At 32.9% G+C, this 12,500-nt stretch overlaps 1 long non-coding RNA gene across 1 annotated transcript; it reads right to left on the bottom strand.

The window, feature by feature from the left end:
* Positions 1-9,660: 9,660 nt before the first annotated feature.
* LOC130803867 (uncharacterized) lies at positions 9,661-11,658 on the bottom strand. Its single transcript, XR_009039951.1, has 4 exons — positions 11,219-11,658; positions 10,587-10,651; positions 10,320-10,471; positions 9,661-9,927 (listed from the first exon to the last, which is right to left on the bottom strand). It is a non-coding gene; the product is annotated as an uncharacterized LOC130803867 (long non-coding RNA).
* Between the last annotated feature and the right edge of the window lie 842 nt (positions 11,659-12,500).

Below are 12,500 nucleotides of genomic sequence, written 5' to 3'. Positions count from 1 at the left end.
ACTCGACACTATAATAGGGGTGGAAACATGCTCTGAAACGAGCACATCAACTTCCCCCAAGCCAAAACTTTGTTAGTCCCTAGCAAATGAACTAGCGGGGCAACATAAAAGCACAAGGCAAGCCAAGATAGAGCAACTAGGAGAAATTATGCAAGGTGAGTGGAAAACAAAACAATGCAAGTTGTGTATGTGCAATACTCTTCCCCAACCATGGGTGTGTAAGTACAATACGCTCAAGGGAGCGCAATACTAAGAAGAGAAACTATTTCCACGGACTCGGGGATCATCAAGCAAGCTACAGCACAGGGCATGCCAACCACTACCTAACAAGGTCACAAATCTGCGCTTCCTAAGTTATTTCTCAAACGATGCGAAAAATGTCTAATGACGCTCATGTGTTTGATTTTGGTTCGTGTTTCACTCATAATCATCCGACTAAGATGAGTTGGGAATCAAACACCTAATATGGGCAAAACTTGGGGATTGTATCATATCTACTCTCCAGCACAGAACATACTAATCAGACCAAGTCGAACAGGTTATTGAAGGGATGTAATTTAGGCTTGGGTAAGGTGCGATACATTTAGAAATGTGGCGCTAAAGTAGAGGATAACAAGTGACCCAAGATAATAGGAATCACAAACATCTTATGACAATAAAGCTAATAAACATCATATCAAACAACGATATTAACCCAAAAACCTGAAATGAAGCACAAATGAACTCTAGTACAAAACACTATCAAAATTTTTTATTTCACCACTATTTCTCTATATCGTGTTTTTATACTCCTCTCTATTTCTTTTATTGACTTCCTCACTTAAATGAATAATATATAAGTCTCTTTGTAGAAAAAGAGGAAGGTTTCCACACTCACTGAATGTGTATATATATGTATAATAATCTCTTTGTAAATCACACGAGGAAAAGGGAGAAACAATATGAGTAATATATGAATGAATAGTCATGACAAACCGACAACCACTATACCAAGAAAAAGCCCACACCATAATGCTACACACACAAACACCACCATTATTAATTAGATATTTTCTAGGTCAAGAGAGGGAACATTTGGCTCATGTGGAGTTACATAGTGTGGCTACAAAAGAAGAGGTAAGGGAAAAAACTTGGCTCAACCTAGAGTCATTTTAATGTCCATGGTAGGCAATTTGGCTATGTAACTTATAACAAAAAAATGTGCTATCATCCTTTGCCTTTGGAAAAGCAGACTATTTTGGAGGAGAACGGACACAATACTTAGACTCCCTAACTAGCACTCAAAAGTATGGGACTCATAATGGAGTCCAAGAAGGGTCAATCCTAACTGGCTAGTCGAAATGCGCCTTAATAGGTAGTCATCTAAGCCACCAACCAAGCAAGCCTAGATCCCCCAAGTCAGGTAGAAAATAGTCAATCACTTGGTCCTAAAACAGGCACAAGGCTATGAAAACATGAGTATGCATAAGACCAAGAGACTGTACACACTAGAACCTTGCATGCTAGTTTCACAACTCAAAACATTTTATTGAAAACAAAAACAAAAAAACAAAACATAAACTAAACATACGAAAACTATAATAAAAAGAAAAATAATAGTGACAATAATTTAACTCTTTCGAAGCTTTGAAAGCGCAAGAATTGTCCCCCAAGCCAGCTCAAGAGCTATCTCAACACTTGGGAAAGATGAATAGGAAAACCAAAAGGGAGAAAGATCAGCATTATTGGAACTATTGGGAAGAAATAAAACAACCAAACAAACACCGAGTTATCTCCTGCAAGTACTTTTGTTTAGCGTCTTTAAGTTCGACACAACTAACCACCAACACGGACAGAAAAGGAAAAGCATGAAACCGTACCTGAGCTAGGAGTGGACTCACTCCTAGCGTATCCATCGCCTCTAGCATAGTGACTTAGAACTCTCCACCAAGCACCAGTGGCAGAGGCGAGCAAAGTAGAATCGGGGTCATCTGACGGTGGACTGTAGTGTGGCTATCCCCCATGCCAGGGTGGAGCCATCTTCCTCTTTTTGTATTTTTTTCTTTTTCTAACTCGCTTTCACTTGCGGGCTTTCCTGACAGTACCCTCAGCATCGTCATCATCATCTTTTATTAAAACAATCTCCTTCCCATTTGCAACAACAACATCATTTTTCACTCTCATCATCATCAAAACTCTCCTCATCAAACACCAGGGTAACAAGAAAATCACGCCCCTCAACTTCCTTCTCAATCACGCTCTAACCTTAAGACAACAAAGTTGCTCAAGCATAGGCTCTTTGGGAGATTTCGCAAAAGCAAACACGACCTTTTCCTAGGCCACCTTTATAGTAATGGACGCTGATTCACAATTGATCAAGGCATCCTAAGTCTTCAAGGAATCTCTCCCAAGAATGGAAGGGGTGTAAGGATCCTTAACCATGTCAAGAACAATAAAATCACATGGGACAACAATGTTTCCCACTTGGATGGGTAGATCCTCAAACTCTCCACATGGCACCTTAATGCTTTGGTCGGCAAGCTGGATGGTTTTCATTGATGGCTTACGCTCAAAAGAAAGTTGTTTAACGATGAACATCGACATAAGGCTAATTGAGGCTCCAAGATCGGTAAGTGCTCCCTTAGAATTGAGCTTTCCAAAGGTGACTAGAAGCATAAAGGGTCCTCTAGCCTTTTCTTTCTTAGCCATGTGCCAAGGATAATGGCACTTACTTTCTCCGACAAATTCACAACTTTGCTCTCAAGCTTCTTTTTGTTCCCCAAGAGAGTCTTCAAATATTTGGCATATAGAGACATTTGTTCCATTGCCTCCAAGAATGGAATCTTTATTTCAAGTTGCCTCATATGCTCAAGAAATTTTTAAATCTTGTCTTGCAATTGTTTTTCCACCACTTTGTATGGAAAATGGAGCGATAGGGTATGTTAGCGCTAAAGTCTCTTTCTCTCTTGAATTATATTCCATTTCTCTTCTTCATCCACTTTTTCTTCTCTTTTTCTGCTTTAAATTCATCTTTCCTCTCTTCAACCTCATTATTCATTTTCTCACCTTCTTCCTCAAAAACTTCCTTCGCTTCTCCCCTCTCAAAGTCAGCCCATGCTCATCGTCCACATGAAGATCATTACCTCTTGAAGAACCTTCATTCGAATCATCCTTCATAGCCTCAACTAGAGCGGGGTATGAAGTCCCCAATCTAAAGAAGATCGCTTTGCTTGTATGATGGTTAGGGTTAGAGTTTGGGGTGTTAGGTGATGGAGGTTGGGTGGATGGATTTGGTTGAGGGTTGGATGGAAAAAGTGAGGGTGGAGGTGGATGGACCAACTGAGCAAGATGATACTCAAACATCTGCTCTTGGGCTTGAAGTTATTGCATTTGAGTAATTAAAGTTTGATTGATTTGGGAGAGGCCGGTTTGGCTTTGTTTAGGAAGAGCACTCACTTGAATGGATAGATAATCATGATTCGGAGGGGGGGGGTTGATAATGGTTACACAGGATGATATGGTAGGTTGGGGTTGGGTCGTGGCACTTAGAGGTAAGGCCTATTCCCATTAGGCCTAGGAAAGCTACCATCGGCTTGATTGCTATAAGGGACATGGTTGTTGGAGTTGTAGCCTTGATTAAAATTTCCTTTACTAGCATTGGGATTGAAAAGAGGTTTAGAGGTTTGGTTGTTGTATGAACCTTGATGAGCATACCCTTGACCTTGGGCACCACAACCCACGACTGCCGTACATTCGGGATTATACCCATAACCGCCGTGACTAATGACCAGGGCCCCTTCGAAATTGTCTCCTCCATAGTCTACTGCCGGCAGATGTTCACAACTCGAGCCCCCACAATAGGATGTATCAAGATTAGTGCCCCCGCAGATTCTACAAGAAAAGGGTTTGGCTTCATTCGAAGTAGATACATTGGAACTACCTTGAACCAACTTGAACTTAGACAATTTCTTATCCATGATTACTTCGATTTTAGCCCTAATAAAGTCCAAGTTGCTCGTGTCAATCATTCCCCTAGGTAGTCCACTACTCTTTGCTCCACCCCAAAAGCTATTTTTGGCTACCTCTTCAATCTTTACCTTTACTTGATTGCATGGGACCTTGGAGAGTATCCCACCAACCGTCGAATCTAGAAGTGCCTTGGTTGAGTCATTGAGCCCATCGTAGAAAAATGTTGTATTCAATTGTATGTTTTGCATGGTTTGGTTCAATTAAAAATCTTGCCTTTCATCATTCTAAGTCTCGATCCTCTCTATTCTTCCTTGACAAACTGATATTTGAACTAGTTATCGTTGTTATTTTAATTCAAATTATTTTCTATGGAGAAAATTAGATATTTTCAAAGAAAAGAAGTGGTGATTTCAAATGAGTAACTAAATAGGGGTAAACTCTTGTGGAAGAAGGGGAAGACGTAACTCAATTAAAGAAATCAAATTATGAAAATTTGGGGAAATTAGGATTCTTCAAATTTAGGGAAATGAAGGGGAAAGGGGAAAGTATATCTGAAATCGTGACTTAAAAAAGGAAGATAGGCTGACTTAAGTGGGTCACATGACCCCACGTACTGGTCAAAATATTATATTAACGATCAACATACAAAAAATATTAACCGATAGTCATTCACACACATTTATGTTACATTTGTTAGTAATTTGCAATTTTTGCAAATTAAATAGTTTTTGTAATTTTTCCAACTTGGAGCAAGCTAAAATCCCCATTCTCCTAAAGATAATTAATCGAACTTTCATCATTTTAATAAAAATATAATTGAGTCATATAAGTGTTTTAAATAGCTAAGGGAGAGAAAACAATTTAGTGTTGTGACTTTACCCACAAATATAATTTTATTCCATATTCATATCCTATCTTTTCTTTTTAGCAGATTAAAGAGTATATTTGGCTGATCTCATCTTTGTTTTATTGCCCTCCAAAATAGTTTGTGAGTGCGTTCCCACTGTCGCTTTTGAGATCAGTTCCTGAGTAGTTGATCTATCAAAAGCATTTCAATTGGAATCCGGATAAGAAACCCACTTAAGCCATGGATGATTACATGTATATATAGCACTCTTTTAATGATAATGAGTTAGTGGTACGACTTCACAAGTAGCAACTATAACTAAATTATAAATTAGAATCTCATTATTCACTCAAAACTAAGAAGGTTCAAAAATATCCATTCGAATTATCCGATCTGAAATATTTAGTATCTGGTTTCTATAAAAATTATTCGGATTTGGAAAACGAATAATTCGGATTTGGTACCGGTTTAAAAACCGGGTGTCGAATCTAGATACGAATCGGAATATTAGCGAAATCGAGTATCCGGATATCCGCTTTTCTAATTTTTCGTTATATTTTTTTTCTTTATATATTTGAAAAAGGAATTTTTTTGTCAGGCCGTAAAATTTAATAAGATGTACAAATATCATTTATAAGTAAGTTGTATAATTAGTTTATTGTTGCTTTATATAGACTTTTGAAAATCTAACTATATTTCCAAAATGATTCGTATTCAAAGAATAAAAAATATGCTTGATTAAAAAGGAAAGCGAAGAGAGATCAAGTATTTATGTGAAAAAAAAACGTGAAATTCTATAAAAAAGACAAAAAAAAAAAAGTTTTGAAAACCGGATATCCGATATCCGTTCCAGATTAAACTAGGTATCTGGATTCCGAGTATCCAGTTTTTTCGAACCGGAACCAAATAGTGATTTTCATTATTCAGAAAATCGGGTATTCGGATTTTCGAATTGACCCGGTATCTGGTTTTGAACGCGCATACTCAATACTATACTAAAATTCGCCACACATTCGAGTCTCATCAAAGGTTGTTAAAGAGTAAGATTGAAATCGACACTACAAAAAACGTTGCATCTACCTACACTTAAAAATGCAATTAGGCACGCTTATATGTGAGGCTGATTGATTTAGCCACACTTTATTAAGTGTGGTCTCTGCCAAAGTTGTTAAAAATCGAGATTCTAATTAGAATCATTTAGAGAGATAGAATCGAATCAGTAGAATCAAATCGTAAGATCGTAAGATTCTACAATAGACCTAAATTTACTATTTAGTCATAATATTTTCATCTCAAAGGTTTGAGTTTGTGAATCAAAGTTTTATTCAATTTATTTTTAAGAATAAAATGAAAAAAAAATTAATAATTATTTTGAGTCTTCATACAAATGAAGAAATTTATTGTAACAGTAGCAGCAATCTCGATACATAATTAACATTTAATAATAATGTTTAACACAAGAATATTGCGGAAGTCTCAAAATGCCGAATTGTTAAAAAAAACTTCAAATCATAAAAACTGAAACTGTTTAAAACAAAAGTAAATATTACATCTGATAAGAAATATTGTTTGCTAAAAATGAAAAAAATACATCATCATCAAGTCATCAATAAAGATACAAAAAGCAGCTAAGTTCTCGATAAATAGTAATTACTGCGGCTTGGATCGGAACCTGAACTAAATCCTGCAAAATTCTGCCATCCATGATACGAATGACAGTTGATTGAATCGATCAACGCTTAACGCCGAGCATAACTTCCTATCCAGCTCAAAATACGAAAATTATACGCTACATTTACAAAATAATAATTTAAGTACGAACTTATAATTAATTGACATCACCGTATACTTTTACCATATTCTTTTTCTGTTCCATACTTTTTAAGTCATTAAAATACCATTCTCAATCCTGACAGAAGTACGTTACTACCACATATACAATTCGGTAATCTTAACACTTAAGTAAGTTCATTTGGTTAATACTCATAACCGTACCATGCATCATAGCATCAACACTAATCAAGTTTATCACTGATCAACAAGCACATCAATATGACACCTGATATATGTAAGGGTCTGGTTAGGTGAGGACCGTAGTCCTAAACCCTAACTATGGTGGAAGTCGTCACCCCTTCAATACAATTTATGCTCGAGCTCTATAGGATAGGTAGCTAACCCCCTGTCTTACACCGCATTTTACGAGCTGGCCAACACGAGCGCCGGGATTTTACATGCGGGTCCATGGTTCGACATTACCTTACTATCAGGGTCATTCAATCAACATTTATTCACACAAGTACATCACATTTTTATTACTACAATTTGACATTGACTTTGACTTTGATCAACTTAGGTGATAACCTCTTTTATTTAATAAAATTCTAAATCATAACGTAGAATTAACCTTTATGTCTTTATACATTCATTATTAAATTTTGACACATTAAATTTTATTTATAACTTTAGTTTTAATAGCTCGCTACTAAAATCTATTAATATTCTATCAATAGTCTCCAAATTAATATTTTCCATAAGTAGCTACTAAAATCTATTTTTCCTTAACTAAGTTCCCAAAATCAATATTTTCAACTTTACAATAAATAAAACTTTATTCTCTTCAAAAAAATCAATTATACTAATTAAATTCAAGTTAAAATTGCATCATTTGGATAAGTTTTCAAAATTCTACAAGTTCACCAAAAATCAATATTTCAAGTTTAAAAAAATAAGTAAACTTATTAGGTTTCAAAAATCAACATTCTAGTTGTAAAACAAATAAAACTTATAATTTCACAAAAATCAATATTTCTAGTTTAAAAAAACATTCCTAATATAACACTTAACTCATAAACATACTAGCACCAGTTTATAACATAAATTATACTTAATATCACTAGAATATAATTTTGCACCCAACTTCCTAAACTTGTTCAAAGATTATTAAATTAACATACTAAAAATACTTTTTGCATACACATACTTAATATAATCTTGATCATAATTTCATCAAAATAACTTCCTACTAAAACATATCAACATATTTCATACTTTGCATATTATAAAGTAAATATAATGTAAAATTTCGCAAAAAGAGTAGGGTAAGAAGCTATACCATACTAACACCAAGGATTCGTACTAAGTACTAATTAGGAAAATAATAAGAAATAATACACTCCGAGATAGATAATAATGCTTCAAAGATAATTAATCCAAACTCCCAAAATAATGATGATCTTCTAAGCTCTCAAAATAATAAAATCCAAACTCCAAGAATAATAATACATTAAGTACCCAAAGTAAATAACCCAATAATGCTCTATAATGATGATGATTTAGCTAAATAAAGAGTGTTCTAAGCTCCATCTTCTTGAATTTCTTCAACTAATAATAAAGGTATTAAGGTAGTAAGATTTAAATGAAGTGAAAATATAAGAAAGAATGTTAGAAAGATTTGATGATGGTGGTGTAAGTGATCTCATGGCTAAGGGGGTATGTATAATGGGTTTGGGCAACTTTGTTATTCAATAGATTGTATGAAAACGTATTTTAGGAGTATAGAAGAAGGTTAACTTGTGTAAGTGATTTAGAGTGTGTAAGTGAATGTGTAAAAGTTAGATTGTGTAGGTGAATATGTAAGAGTTTGGAGTGTAGAAGAAGGTTAGCTTGTGTAAGGAAATGGTGATGAACATCATGGGTTACTATAGAAAGGATTTTGGTTCAACAAATTTTTGTTCTAGTATGTACAAGTAAATATACTTTAAAATAATGAGTTCATTTGATAATCAAAATATGTAGTTTACTTAGAAAATTTTGCTTAAACTATACTTAAAGTTAATAAAAAAAATACGACTCAGTTTTATATATAAAATAATTAAATCTAAGTTATAAGGTTAAAATAATAAGTAGTAATGTTAGTTTAAGGAAGAAAGTTAAAAGTAATGTTTTACAAAATCGTGAATATAATAATAATATTTTACTTTTCGTACTATAAAATAATAAAATAATATTTTAGTGCTTATAAAAAGATATTAAACAAAATAACATTTTTTTTAAGTTTAATATTTGAAAGAAATTACAAAATCGGAAAAGGTTTAGGAATTAAAGATGATTTGAAATGGATAACCAAAGGATTAGAGATTTGAATTGAAAAATCGGAATAATTAATTGGAAGATTATGATTAAGAATTTTGAGTCTGTTACATTTATTTTTTAAAATTATAATGTTGGATCGTTGAATCAAAAAAAATATTAATGAAAGCTAATACATAAGAAAAATTAATAAAAATTAAGAATAAATTTGTAGAATCGGATCGCTAAATCGTAAGATCGTAAAATCGTGTTATGATTCTACTTCTACAAATTTTATTGTAATTAGAATCGTAAGATTCTACCAAATTACGATTCTATCTACGATTCAAATCGCTTGCTTGTTTTCGGATCGTAATATCGTAGAATCGTAGAATAGAATCGTGATTTTAATGACCATGGTTTCTGCTTGTGTTGGTAAATTTTTAGGCACGCTTAATAAGCGTGGCTAAAAGTGCTAATAAGCGTGGCTAAAAGTGCTAATAAGCGTGGCTAAAAGTACTAATAAGCGTGGCTGGTAGTGCTTTCAGACATGCATATAAGTGTTAGAAGCTTTCCTCACTTGATAAACGTGTCTGTATGATTTCATGGACCATTGTTTTTCTTCTTATTTTCCTACACAAATAAGCGTGGCGAATGAACATAACTAACGTTTTAACTAATTATGGCAGTAGATTCTTATTATTATTTATTATTGTTATTATTATTATTCATATTATTATTATTATTATTATTATTATTATCATCACGACTATTATTATTTTTGGCAAATAAAATTATACTAATATAGACAGTAAATTACTTGGTATAAAATTTGAGCCAAGCCCAGAATACAAAAAACATGAAACAAAACACTATAACGCAAAAGTTAGTAGCCTATACAATATACTAAAATAAGAAAGTAAGCAAAATCCTAAATAAAACAAAGTTGTTGAGGCAACATATAATATCGTAACACAACATTACACAATATTCGGCTGCAAGCCACGCTTGGATAACAACACCATTCCCTCGCAAACAAACCCAAGTCATCGTCAAACAAAAACCTGCAATAAATTAAAAGGTATAAATGACCATCCACAAACACATGGGTTGAATTAAAAGACAAATTAAGTTGTTTGAAAGGTGTATTTACATTAACATGAAACAAAAAGAAACAAGCTAGTGACTTATAGCGTGACACTGCAACTAATTCATGGATTTAACCTCATGTAAACAGATAAAATATGATACTGTGTTTATAATAAAAACAAGAACATTAATAATTACTTGACGAAATCATATTTTACAACAAAATGATTGAATTTAACATGAGATAGCATAGTAAAGGAAACAATGGATTATGAGATAACTTAGTAATTTTTGGAATGGATCATACAGATATGGCAAAATAAATAGATACAGAAGCTAACTGGAGTCATACTCGTTGATTGCAAACCTTATTTATATACTCTTATGAAAATCACACAATACAAATAGAGCTCTCCTGCTTGTAACAGGAAATAAACAAGTTCCAACACCACCCAAAACAGTTGCAGCCACCATTTCGGGGTCAACTTGTGGAGTTTCAAACAATTTTGGCTCAAATATCTGCACATAAAGTATTTACACTTAAAGCAATGAATCAAAATTTACTTAATAAAATCAGAAATAGGGCAATTGTTTTCAAAATTAGATATTGGATATTTACACAAAAAGACATTACCATTTTGGTCTTTCATTATCAATATCAATAACATCCATAGTTATTAATTGATGTAAAATCACAACCTGTAATATAGAAGTACTTTTAGATTTTAGATCAATATTCCTAGTTATGGGAGCATCAACACTACAATATACTAACTACAATACCCTCACAAAAACATACAACTCATATTTTCCATTAAATCCCACAAACTACACTACAACATAATTTGTTTTTAGTGGGATATATTTAGAGACTAAATGTCCCGACTTTAAATTTCTAATAGTATATGTATAGAGAATTTAATCACATTTATTAGACCTTTTAGCAGAATAATAAATAATAAAACTAAAGCTTAGCTTTTTGTAACATAGAATCTACCCACATTTCTCACAAATGTTATTATAGAATAATAAATGATCACACTAAAGCTTTTTGCAACATAGATCTACTCAGGTTTCTCACAAATATCACTATAAACTATAATAATAATTATAAAGACTAAATAAAGTGTTGCTAAATTAATTTATAGTAAAAATCAATGATTATTATATTAAAAATTTAAATGCATTTTTTTAATGTCACTGAGTCTAATGTCATTAAATTTGTTGTAGTGATACAGGGGAAACAAAATAGGATAAATCCATTACCTTGATGTAGTTTGTGGCACTAGTACAGAATCAGGCCATAAAAGATGGGTTCAATATCCGCCAATCATGAAACGATTCTGGGCCTGCGATTTCCTCCATTGAAATTTGTACATATTCCAAACCAATACCTTAAAATAGAATGCAAAAAATCCAAAGAAAAAACAAACCCCAAATCAATTGATTAAAATTTGGGGAAAAATTTATTAGATTTGGATTTCAGGATTTTAGGGTTTGACACTTTTTGCTGTGGTGTCAGGTTTGGTGGTGGCGTGGGCTTTAAAAGCCAATTGGGGTTGTGCGGTGGTGGGTTGTGCAACGGGTTTACGGTGAGGGTTATGAGAAGTGAGAAGAGTATTGCTTGGCCGAGGGGGAGAAGGTAATGTCGTGGTTTAGGTGAGAGGAAGAAGCACAATTAACATCAAACTTTTTAAGAAGGCTGATATTTGCTTTAAAGTTTATTTTGTTTATTTTGTTTTGTTTAGTTACGCTAACTACTGCGGCTGATTTGCTCATTTTTATTGTGCTCTAGTCACGCTTATTAGTGTGGCTGATTTAATAATATTTTTAATTTAATTGATCTTTAGCCACGCTTATTAGTGTGGCTGAATTTATAACATCCTAACATTATTTAATTTACTCGTAGCCACGATTATGAGTGTGACTATTATTCTCACGCTTAATAAGCATGCCTAAAATGCAAAAAGAGAGTTTAATTGCAAAAAAGTCTGCCACACTTAAATAAGTGTGCCTTAATAAGTGTAGTTACATGCGACATTTTTTGTAGTGCGATAGAATCATTAGTAGAATCGTAAAATCCTATAAATATTTTTTATATGTTATAGGATACTGGATTATCAATAATATTTCATCTTATTAGCTCATTTTAAAAATTTTGAGCTGTAAATAAAGATTTAATTAACTTTATCTTTTAATTGATTAAAAGTTTATTTTAATAATCGTTTATGAATTGTCAATTAATAAGTACATCAAGAATTTTCATAATCGAAATGATGATACATATTTAAGTTAAGGCTAGAATATAATATATTTATTATGTAATATCATAGAATCGTATTAAAATCTTATCACTCATATTCTTCATCTTCACAAAATAGTACGATTCTACCCTTATTAAGATCCTACTTAAGATTCATCGCTACTTTATTTTTGAATCGTAGAGTCGTTGAATTGTAAATCAGAATCCAAATTTCAAGACCATGGTCACGTCTTTTAATATCTCCAATATTATAGTTAAGGTTTTAAATTAAAGTCTCAATTATAT

This window comes from Amaranthus tricolor, chromosome 17 (genome assembly GCF_026212465.1).
Source record: "Amaranthus tricolor cultivar Red isolate AtriRed21 chromosome 17, ASM2621246v1, whole genome shotgun sequence".
Taxonomy (NCBI): Eukaryota; Viridiplantae; Streptophyta; class Magnoliopsida; order Caryophyllales; family Amaranthaceae; genus Amaranthus; species Amaranthus tricolor.
Note: the sequence above shows the minus strand (reverse complement) of the source record. Positions and strands in the feature narration are given on the sequence as shown.